This window comes from Heliangelus exortis, chromosome Z (genome assembly GCF_036169615.1).
Source record: "Heliangelus exortis chromosome Z, bHelExo1.hap1, whole genome shotgun sequence".
Taxonomy (NCBI): domain Eukaryota; kingdom Metazoa; phylum Chordata; class Aves; order Apodiformes; family Trochilidae; genus Heliangelus; species Heliangelus exortis.
The window spans coordinates 33173733-33186400 of NC_092454.1; positions in this window are offsets into that span (position 1 = coordinate 33173733).

Sequence of the window (12668 nt, forward strand, 5' to 3'; positions counted from 1 at the left end):
ATAGAGGATACACAACTTCCTGCCATTTCCTCTCACATAGCTGGGACCAGCACCTGGCTGTGGGTAACTGGAGAGGGGAAGGTAACACACATGGAAAAAGGAGAACACTGTAATGACATGCCAGACATGATGACCTTATTTACTTTTTTCCCCAATTTCATTCTTTGGGCCACAGCCACCTCCTCCAGTCTGCTGCTAAGGGTCTCAGGACAATAACATCAGGAAATTCCTCCAGGATTTCCTCCTGCTGTGATTGCTGGTGTCCCCTCTTATCCAGATATGGATGCTATGCACCAGGTCTTTGCCCTCAGGTAGTTGTATGAGTTATGCCTTAAAATAAGCATTGCCACATGGAGAAAGCTTTTGTGTGGGGCAGCCCTCCATTTGGGCAACATCAGTTGCCAAGAAAGTTTCATTGTGTTCTTTACTTATAATGTTGGCTCTTTTTGAAATACAAAGTTGTATTCAACATCTGAGTGTTAATCTCCAAGTTCCTCAAAGGAGCTGGCAGAGCTGGCCAAGGCAGGGGTTTCCTCATGGGAGTGATGTCCTGGAACAGTTGCTTTTCTGAGAAAGTATGATGTCACTTTTGAGTCCTGATGGTGGAACTGAGGGGGAGAAGGGGCCTTTGTGGGTTTGAAGGTGTCTTGACTCCCAGATGGGAAGGTTGGAAAGGCTGAGGCCTTGTGATTCATGACACAGCACAGACCCCTTGGCTCACAGACACAGCTCACCATGGGAAGGAGCCTGATGGATACAGAGGTGAAAGGAAAGTAGAGTTGACAATTCAAGAAGAAGGAAGGGAAATTAAATGTTTATGAATGATACGTATCCCATGTAGCCAGTTTGAAAGAAGAGTATCTATATTTTGCATTACTTCTCTGTATTTTGATATTTACAAAAGCATCAGGTTTTCAGAATGCTAAAAGCCAGAAACACCTAGAAAGTTTTACATTAAGATCCTGAGGGAAAGCAGACATGTGAGATATTGTTACAGAGAGAGATACGTGGCAAGTCAGGATCAATCCAGTAGCCTCAACCTTTCAAAGTTTAACATCAGGCACACCCTTTGGAAAAGATCACTCTTACTGTTAATTCCTCAGCTCAGTCAGTGTCAGAAAATGAACAGTTGGTCTCTGGAGGCATTGAACTAATGTGGCTCTTTTTTAGTAGTAGGTAGATCCAGGGAAGAAATCCGCAAGTCGGTGGAGCCATGGCTCAGTTTTCATTCACTGTTCTCTTACTGACAGAAAATATTTGCTTGTTGCTATGTGAACACCTATTACTCAGAAATCTGAGCTTCGTCCTATTAAGTTGAAAAATTGATACATTGCAGATACAGCAACAAGAAGCCAAGTGTGCTACTGAAGAGTTAAGCCCTTATTTTGTGTGCTCCAGCTGAAAAAAAAAGAACTGAGTGGCTTTTATTAATAATATGGATTTAATTATGGATCTGAGAGTTGGAAAAAAAAGTAATAAAAGAAAAAATTTTGGATAAGACCCAGAAACACCTAAAAAGTTTTACATTGAGATCCCAAGGGAAAACAGAGATGTGATATTGTTACAGGGAGAGATACGTGGCAAGTCAGGAGCAAATATGAAATCGTAGTATATAAAATATCTCACAGAGGCATGAAGTAAGTGTGTCTCCATGAATATTTGAGCTGTTCAAAGCAAGGACTGTCCCTTTGCTTTCAGTCAGGATTGAAGATGATGAGGACCTGATTTCTGATTTCCAGGTGGGGGTCTTAAAGACAGCCATAATGTAGTTAATGGGTAATACTAATAACTCCTGATATATATCAGTTAATAACTGTAACAGATCATAAGACAAGCATTGCAGACTTATGAGAAAGTTTGCTGTCATCTGTGGATAATCTAGACATCTGTTTATGCTCCAGGAAGATCAGGTGGAAAGTCAGGGCCCCTGTTTTGCATTTAATTACTGCTAAGAAGTTATAACAAGTGTATTATGATGCAATGTTTGCAAGCGTCACTGGTGATTAGACCATTGCAGTACTGTTTCAACAATGTAATATGAGGCTACATCTTAGATTTATTGGGAAAGTACCAATGCAGAATTAGGCATTTTGGCTTTTATTGTGCTTACAGGATGCATCAAGGAGCTTATGGTATAAGGGCTTCACTGCTCATTCTGCAAGTTACTGGGTAGTTTGCCCTTTAAACAGCCTGGGACCTGTATCTTGGCCAGCTACTTCCCCTTTCTCTGCTGGAGATCCATGGTAGAGGTAGAAAGGATTTAGAGACTCATCTGAAAGTACAGAAGAGGTTAAACCAAGAGGACTTTCCCATGAGGCTACCAGCCTTGGTCCTTGTTTCCAGCTCTGGATTTGGAAAACTGTAATTTATTGATCATAAATGTGTGTTCAAAGGCCTGCTGATTTCTTAGTCTTTCAGGAGCATAGAAAGGTTTGCCAGCGGGGCACACTCCATAGAACTGGTGGTGCTTGAGTAATGCCCAGTTTATGGAGGGTCAACATGGTCTTTGTAAAAAGGTGCTTGGCTTTACAAGCCTCATAACATTCTTGAAAGAGGATTTAAGGCACATGTATGAGTCTTCTTGATAACTGTCAGGTTTCCAGAGGCCTTTGCAGATTTCTCACCAAAAACTAAAATAACTTTTAAGGAAACTAACCTAAGGCAGAAGATCATTACATGGATAAATATTTGATAAAGGGTAGGAAATGGGATATATGACTAAATCACCAATTCTTGTAGCAGAGCGAGGTCAGCAAAGGGAATAAACAGTGATCTGTGTTGAGACCTTTTATGTTCAGTAAAAATGACAGAGGAAAATACGCTGTTGAAGCTGAATTACTCAAACCAGTGAAGAAGAACATTTTTGAAGAGTCGTAGAAGGATCTTCTGGAAGGCATTCAAGGTAGATAAAAATAAAGTCATACAAAAGGGGGAAGGAAAACTCTTAAAATAACCTGTTAGATGGTGAATTCTGAGCTGATAATTATAACGGAGCATCTGTATGCAACAGAAGGATGAAAATATTGGCTTCAATCCTCAGCAGAGGTTTAGGAAGCATGTAAAACAGTAGCAGATATTAGGGGAGACAAGAAAACAGAGATTATAATTTTGCTATTCACTTAAAACTCTAAGTGTCTCAATTGTTTTAGATTTTTTATATTGCATAGAGGGCAGCAGAACTGGAAAAGGGCCAGAGAAGGTCACAGAGCATCTTTCTAATGAGTTGTTGCTAATGATGTTAGGGACACATCACAAGGTCTGTGGTGTGTTTCTGCTTGTGCTGGGCTTGTCCCATGCTCAGCTGAGGCTACAGCTGGGGCTACCTCCTACCTATTTGTTTTAGACTTGTCCCAGAGCACTGCTCTGAAAGGCATTCTTTTTTAGTGGGTGTGAGAACAAGGCTTTAAATACAAATAGAAGTAATTTTGTTGAAGGTATCCACTCCACTATATAGTGGCAGAATCAACCCTCCTACAAACAGATATTTCTTTTTTTCAAAATCTGTTAAAAGCCAGTTTGCCACATCACTTCTCAGCCACTGTCTCAGTACTGTAAACAAATAACCAAGGAAGAGTGTGTGTACACCAGACTGCACTCTTCCTTGCAAACCAGCAAGCTGCAGCTGCAGAAGTTGTATGCCTCTTCTTATGGAATAAAAAGGGAAAAGCTCAGTGCAAGCAGCCATGTCTGGTGGACAGGAGAAATTGAGGAAGAAGAGCAGTTTTCAAGGTAAAAAGCCATCAGTTACTCTGCCAAGATCTAAGATCCCAGATGCACAGGGAATGCATTTTCCACTCTTCCATTTTTTTTTTTTTTTTAAGCTCGCAGCCTCCCTCTTCTGTTTTTTAAATTAATTTTTGGCGGTAACATAACCCCTGGAACCCTGCCATTTTCTGCTTTTAAAATTTCTCTTGAGAAGAGAGAGGGAGGCAGGGAGAAAGCAAGGGGCGGAGGGAGTATGAAAACCTAGTGGAGCTGGTTGCAAGTGTGCATAAAATATTTCTGCAAAAATAATCTGTAGTTAATTTTTTGTCATTAGTCTATTTCTATGTCAGGACTTGTGAGAGAGAAGATGATGACTGTTGAGTAGAGTTTATTGTCTATTTCAAAGTAGCAACAGGACAGGCAGGCAAAACTAAACATATTACTATTTTATGGGGTTTCCTTAAAAGAAGGCTGTCAGTGTAACATGATCATTCCTTAAATCTTTAAAGCACGAAATGTTTATAGTTAAAAAGATGCAACCATGGAAACATGAATGTATTAAAGTAGAGTAAAGATTGTTCTTGTTTTGGGCTGAACAGTTTCACAGATGCTGAGGAGAGGGCACAGCATCTTCATCCTGCCTCAGCAAGATGTGCCATCTGCTCTGCATTTGTCTTTGACAGTGATTTGGGCCAGGTTTCTACTTGGTTTCCAGTGTCGTCCCCTGTGACCAATGTCTGCTGGAATTGGATAGCCCCTCTCTGCATGCTTCCTTGGTGTCCCACTCACTTGCTGCCACCCTAGTCGGGTGCTAAGCAGCAGCCCTGTGCAAGCTGTGCATCTATTTGCAGCAAGGTGGGTACTGTTGTAGGCTCTGGTGGCATTATTCCCCAGATGATGCAAAGTAAAGAAAAAATGTGGGAACCTCTTTCTATCCTGGTGGTTCCCTGCAAGTTTGCAAAGGATGCCTATAAAGCAGGCCATGTGCAGTAGAAATGTTTCTGCTTCAGTGGAGAGATGTGAAGGTGTGTGTTGGCATCTTGCTGATAACAGCAAGAGGTACATATGCCAGCCGTTGGGATATAATGGTTGTGGTTGGCTACAGTCAGGAATAAACAGGAGGGACATCATCAGTCACTGTGCTGTGCCAACCCAGAGGAAAAGTCTGTTCTTCCCACTACAGGGGGAATGCTCTGCTTTCCCACTTCAGGGCTTTGCCAACTGCTGGCCAGGGCCTTAGCAGCTGCATGCATAGCTGTGCTGCTCTTTGTCCAGCCCATCAGCTTCCTCTCCTAAAAACAACCCTGTTACACTTAATATTGATAGATGTGGCCTTCCTTTTTATTATTTCCTGTTGTAATTGGTTCATTTAGCTTTTCCCCAGTTGGTTTTAGCTGAAGCCCCATTTGGACTGGCTAGTTTCCAGGTGCTTGGAGAGGAAATGCAGATTTTACCTCTCTGTAGCACTGAGTAATAAGATATGAACCCTATAGTCTGAAGGTTGAGAGGGAAGAGGAAAAGGGGAAAAAAAAGTGGGGCCAAAAATTGTTCTCGTGTAAAGGATATGGATGGTTTTTGTCTATACTGCACCATGCATATCCTGATATTCTCAAGCAGGATATCTTTAAATGGATCCTGACAGCTGATTTATACTTGTTAGTTGTTTTTGAAAGAACATACATGTAAAAGAAAATGTGAAAGATATTATGGAAAAATATAAAAGGAATTGTTGTTTTCATAAATGACCACATGATTTTAAAATCTAAGCATCTTCCTGCAATATTGAAAATTGAACAGAATTGAACAGAATGTTGTTGCAACAAGACCTACTAAAATAATGCCAGGGATAAACAGAAGTAAAACTTTTTGCAATTGTCCTGCAGAAGGGGGAAGGAGACTGCAGCTTGTCATACTGTGCAGCCTTTGCTGAAAGCAGGCTCCACACATTCATCTGGTTCAGTCACACACTGTCTTATCTGAAAGAGCCAAAGGGTACTTTTTTGAGGTAATGGCTGAAAGGTACTTTTACAGTGTACCATGCTGCAGGCTGTGAAGCACCACAAGTGTCCCTTGAAGAGCAATCAATGTGTAATTACTGAACTTGCTTGTGTCTTGGTCACTGATGCCTCCAAAGATGTAGCAATCAGAGCTGATAATTGTGAATGAGGACTAGACTTTTATCCACTGAAGTTTTCTGTAAATTCACATTGTATGCCTGGGCTGTTGCAGGATGGCAAGCTTACAGCAGCTCCAAGTAGTGCAACATATGAAGAGCAGACCAGCAGAGTGGAACTAGTGGCATAAAGGAACTATGTGCTTGGGAGAATTTTGCTTTGGATGAGGTTTAGAGGAGGCACTGGAGTAACTAGGAGACCCCGTGGGATGCATCTGCTGGTCTATTTTTACCCAAAAAGAAACCAGTTGATGTCCTCTGGACTGCTCTTGCCGTGGTCAAAAAAGGGATGGGAAGCAGTGATGCTTTCCTGGCCCTACCTAAAGCACTAATGTAAAAGTTGAACACTGAAATGTTCAGCTTTCGAGGAGCTAAGCAAATCATTCCAAGGCCAGAAGTAACCCTGCACTGCAGCCATCCCCGTGGCAGCCTGTCCCCTGCCACCGCTATCATCCACTGTTGTGGAGACAGTCCCACAGTGCTACAGAGACCTACTTTGCCATGGGTAAGAAGTTGTGGCAGTTCACAACTGGCTGTTTCTGTAAGTGTGCAGCTTCCACCCTATCTCTGAGGCATTTTTTAAATTCCCAGCATTATAGCATGCTCTCTTGCTCTCCCAGGCATCTCAAATAACTGCATGCCTCCCTGCCATGCAGTGCTAAGCAGCTTGTTACTCTGTCTGAGGGAAAGTGTAGAATAATCTTAATTTTCTATTAAAAAAGCAGCTGTTGGTTGCAGCAATTGTCTGAAGGAATGCTTTATAGTTGATCTGTGTCCTGATGTGTTTAATACTACCAAGGACAGGATAAGCCAGATATGGAGGTCTGTGAATAATACTGTACTGTGAGAGACTTCCACCTTTTCTTTTGTGGCAGAGAGAAAGTGTGTGTCACTGGAGAAGGCAGAGCTTTCAATTAAGTTCACTAAGTATATATTTAAATTTTAGGATCACGCCGCATGTGCTTCAGAACTGAATATTTAAGTTTTTTCTTTTTACGTATTTTTAATAAGGGGCTAGTAAATATTGGCATCATTAAAGCAAGTAAAGAAACCTTTATTAGGTTGTCAAAATAGTATTGCAGCTTCAGATAAATACACTGTTGCTCTGTCCCAGACCCTGCTTCCCTTTAACTCAGGGCTGTGAAGCAATGCAAGAGCCAGTGAGACAACTGGTGTGCGAGGGTCATCACAAGCTGGAGTTTCACCTTTAACAAGAGCTTAGACAAGCACAGTGGGAATGATGTCTTTCAGTCATTCTTACCATTCAGGTGGGACAGGGACCAGGCACCTTTGACGACGTTTCCTACTGATCCTTTGGGTTTGTGATGGCTCTGGTGAGGTAAACACAGATGTGACTCTGGTGAGTCACATAGTCTGAAAATTGGGGCCTAAAGTTTAAAAATTGATTCTAAAATGATTGTTATTAAAAAAAAAAAAAGAAAAAAAAAGAAAAAAAAAGAAAAAAAAAAAGATTGCTTATGAAAGAACTTTTGCTGTAAACAGAGATCCCAGGAGTAAGATCTCTATAAAATAATTTAATATTTATTTTATTTTTTAACATGGTATTGGTGAATAAAACTTGATTTAATTAACTCTTGCTTTTCACAAGTGGCATTCTTAATGAGAATCTCTTTTCAAGAAGAAGAGTATAAAATGCATAATAATTTATTTAAATGACAGTATTGAACCCTTGGCTTTATAACATTATGCTTGTAAAAAAATCTTCTTTGTATTGTATCTGCTATGAGACAGGATGGTGCAGAAGTTGTCAGGCAAAATGTAAGGTTCTTCATGGAGGATAAAATGCCTTAGTAGACTCTTTATAGTGAAACTGGAATGTGGGGACTGTTCTACTGGATTTTGTCCATCATCCCTCTAGTCTAGCATCCCATGTCTGAGAGCTTTCAGTGCCATGCTTCAGACGAAAGTGTAAGAAACTTGTGGACAAGGGGTTGTCTTGATTACTGATGGTTGCAGTTTTACTTAAGCTCTGGAGAGCATGTTTTGCTACTTCTTCCAAAATCCTTGTCCTTGTGTGAACATTTTTTTCCCAGTACCATTCTAATCAGTCAATCTCATACAAACCTTCTTTTGAGGGAAGATAAAGAACAGAACTCTATGTAATTTGTTCCTATAAGCTGGTGTTCCATGTATGTTTTATAATGCCCTGCTTTTTGTCACCATTATGAGAGAAAAACTCTGAATCTTAAACCTAGAGAAGGAAAAAAATCATTCAAGAGGGGAAAACTGCTCATATTTTTACTGGGTTGAAGTCTTCAAAGAATGCAGTCAAATATTTAAGTGTTCTTCTGGAATAAAGCTTAAAACACCAAGACCAAATTACAGAAAAGCGAGTCTTTGCTTGATAGCAGCCTTAAAATCATATCAGTTTGGCTTGGATTTTTTTTCCATTTGAGAAATTGACAATAGAGTAAACTTGTTAACTGAAACATGATAGCAACAACAATGTTGTCCTTCAGCACTGCTTCATATATAAAAAATGCAAAAGTAATTGATTTTGGAGGGGAGAAGATCTATTGCAGACCAAAGTGTTTAATGTTTCATTAAAAGGAATGCTAGAATTTGGTCTTTCACATTTTTTTTCAAAAAAAAAACCCCAAGTCTAGCTGAAGGAGCAAAAAATAGTGCATGTATTTTTTATAGACTTGGAAGTTGCTTGACACAAACATATGTGAGAACAGGGCAGAGTGAAGGAAGAAAGAGGAATGTGTTAAAGATTTCATGTAGCAGAAGTGTTCTTGATATAATTGCAAATTATTTCTAGAACATTATGATGCTTAAAGTACACCTATTTAGGGAGAAGAAGGTTAGGATTTTTTTTTTTTTTCTTTCTTTTTTTTTTTTTTTCTTTTTGGCAGGATGCCTTTGCAGTGAATAGATGAACAGGGAAATAAAGAAAAGTGACAAAAGTGTTTCTGTCAAAAGACAGAACCGAAGAACTGAAAACTCAGATGCTTCTATTTTTAATCTGTCATATTTCTTGAAATAATGAGAACTAATGTAAACTGCTTTTTCACTAGGTATGTGAACTCACTTGTTATGCTAACAACTCAACAAAAGTCATTTAGACTGACTCTGCAGATGTTCTGGAAGTCAAACTCTCAAAATTTTTTGTTAACACTCTGGTGAGTATTAAGGTTCATTTGAAAGGTTCACATATACTCCAATGGCACTAGCCACGATTTCCTCAAGTCATGGTGAAGCCATCCAGGCAGATGCCAACATTGCTTCTGGAAACAGAAAAGTTAGATATCTGAAGGTGCTGAGCATCTGATATGTCAAAACAAAGACATTTGAAATCTGGGAAATTAATTACATCCAAAAAGCATGTAATTGGTTTTCTTCATTTTGTTACTACTGGTGCGAACAAAAATTCAACAACATATTTATTTCCTGTATCCCAGCTTAGGCTGACCTTGAGCAAATGTCCCTTAGCTTTCATCCAAGTACAAGTACTTCCACACAATAAAACAATATTTGTTGTCCAGACTCTACTGACTTGTGCAATATTTAGTAAAGCATTTATAGGCATATGACAAATGCAGATCAAGAAAGAAAGTGTCCTGACACCTCTGTTCCACTAAGAAAACAGGTAAAAATAATGTTGACTTCATACCTCTTCCTTCAGGCTATTGTTACATTAAACAAGCTTTGGCTGCTGGAAGCATTCCTGTTGAAAAATGGCAAAGTTTACAATCTGGTAAGTAGTAGCTTCATTGAGTTATGAAGAATATTTTAAATTAAGTGAAGACTTAAGTTGACTTTTGCATTCTCTGGAAAGGATATTTAAATGATTTTGACATGTCCAGACGCTCATTTTGGAGTAATGGCTTTCCAGACATTACTCAATCCACCTGACATTGGAGAAGTAGGATTTGTCACCAGTTCCTGACTTAATGTGTTTTTGTGCTCGATTCAGAAACTCTTAACACTGTTAATGTTGAGTTGTTCATACTAAAAATATATTTTTTCCACAGCCCAGTCTATGCCAGTAGACTTCACTCAAGGGAGAATAGGCAATTTGATACAAATGGGAGAGTTTGGGAGTGGAGACATTAGGAGGTCTCTCCATCAGTAATTTCTAAGTATTCTGCCACAAGTATAACATTATAGTCTCAGATATTTACAGTTCTGTCATGATTAAGAAGCAATTTTCCATGCTAGTTTATAGGAATTTATTAGAGATTTTTAGTGAGTAAAGATGGTATTTCCCTTATCCTGCAAAAGTGCACAAGTGTGCTTTTAACAAATGACATCTAAAGTGATTTACATCAGATCAGTTTAAGCCAACTTTTAATTTTCAGGAAATCAGATCTTACATTGATAGAATCATAGTGTCAAGTTGGAAGGGATCTCAAGGATCCTCTGGTCCAGCTCTTCTAATATTATTATTTATATTATATGTTTCAGCACCCCATCGAGCTGAGATTTAAAATGTTCCAAGGTGGGGCAATCCACCACTTCCCCTGGGAGACAATTCCAATGTCTAACTGTCCTCAAGGTGAAAATTTCCTTTTTTGTATTAAAATGGAAACTCCCCAGGAGCAATGTGTGCCCATTGCCTCATCTTTAAGTACTGGAACATTGTAATAACGTCTCCCCTAAGCCTTCTCTCCTCAAGGCTGAACAAACCCAGTTTTCCCAGCCTCTCCTCATGTAACAGGAGCTCTAATCCTCTGATCATCCTTGTGGCTCTTCTCTGGGCCATCTTCAGCCTGTCTGGATGCTTTTTGTACAGAGGGGACCAAAACTGAATCCAGGTATGGTCTGACAAGCATCAAGTAGAGCGGGATGATGACTTCTTTGCCTCTGCTGGTGATGCCCTTGTTGATGCAACCCAGCATCCTGTTGGCTTTCTTTGCTGCTGCAGCACACTGTTTACTCATGTTGAGCCTCTTGTCCACCAAGACCTCCAGGTCTCTTCCACAAGGCTGCCCTCTAGCCAAGTGGATCTCAGTCTGAACTGCACTCCAGGGTTATGTGTTCCCAGGTGCAAGACCTTGCACTTTTTTGCATTGAACTTCATGAAGTTCCTGCTAGACCACTTCTCCCATCTGTCAAAGTCATCCTGAAGGGTGGCTCTCTCTTCTGGGGTGTCAGCCTCTCTCCTCATCTTGCTGTTATCAGCAGACTACAATAGGGTGGTCTTGATCCCAACATCTAGGTCACTTACGAAGATGTTAAACAGAATCAGGCTCAATATAGATTCCTGGGGGACTCCACTTGTGACCCATTGCCAGTTGGAGGAAAAACTATTTACTATCACCCTCTGAGTATGGTCTGTCAACCAGTACCCCACCCACTGCACAGACCACTTGTCCAGCACATGAAAAGTAAGTTTCTCCAGGACAAGGCAGTGGGGTACTGTATCAAGGGCTTTGGAACAGTCCAAGTAGATGTTCTCCACTGCTCACCCTGCATCAGCTAAGCAGGTTACATTTTCATAAAAGCTGATCAGGTTTTTTGAGCATGATTTGCCCCTGATAAATCCATGTCAGCTTGACATTAGCCTTCCTCCAGTCTTCAGGGATGTCCCCTATCTTGACTTCTCAGAGACTATGGACAGCAGCTTCATGATGACATTGGCCAGCTAACTCTCAGCACCCTGGGGTGGATGGCATCTGGAAGCATAAAAGCAGCTGAAGCTCACAGGTTCTTCTGGGTCTTGTCTTGTCCAACCCCCACTGCTTGTGCAGGGTCAGCCTGAGCAGGCTGCTCTACGTCTTCTGCAGACAGATTTAGATATTTTCAAGACTGATCTCTCACAGCCTCTCTGGGAAACCTGTGCCAGTGTTTGATTACCCTCATGGTAAAGAAGATTTGGGTTTTTCTTATACTAAGCTGAATTTCCTACATTTCAGATTACAGTCACTGCCTTGTGCCTTGTCACTGGGAACGACTGAGCTCCATCTCCTTTAATTCCTCATCTCAGCTGTTTATATATGTTGTTAAATTGCCTTGCCTTGTCACTTATCCAGGATTTCTGTGAAGCTCCCACCTCTCAGGATCCTGCACTCCACCTGGTCCATCTCATGGCTGCTGCAGACAAGACTGGTGCTGACTTTCACATTCCCAGCCAGATCTTCCATCCTGTAAGTATAAGGTTCAGCAGAGCATCTCCATTTATCAGAACCTTGGTCACCTGTGCCAGGAAGTTGACATCCAGAAACTTCCTGGATTGCTTGTGCCCCACTACATTAGTCTTTTTAATATTATTGGGGATATTGAAATTCTCCATGAGGATGGTGGCCTGCAGGCTTCTTCCAGTTGATCAGAGGTCTCATCTGCCTCTTCATGATCAGATGGTCTATAGCAGACATCTACCATGATGCATTGCCTGCATTGCTTTACTCCCTAATCCTAAATTTTTAACTTTCTACAAGTGATAATGTATCATCACTTCTTCCCCTGTCACTTCCCATTTCATAGAGTTATAGTACCACAGAATAATTTGGGTTGGAAGGGATCTCTAAAGATCATCTAGTGCAATCTAGTAAGCAGGGATACCCTCAACTAGGTCAGGTTGCTCAGAGCCTTGTCAAGCCTCAACTTGAATATCTGCAGGGATGAGGCCTCAACTAACTCCCTGGGCAACCTGTTCCATTTTTCCACTACCCACATGGTAAAAAATTTTTTCCCAACATCCAATCTAAATCTACTTTTCTCTAATTTAAAAACATTGCCCCTCATCCTATCACTACAGGCTCTTTCAAACAGCCCATCTCCAGCCTTCAGGCTTAAAGTTCTCTGCTCCATGTTGGTCTGCCTT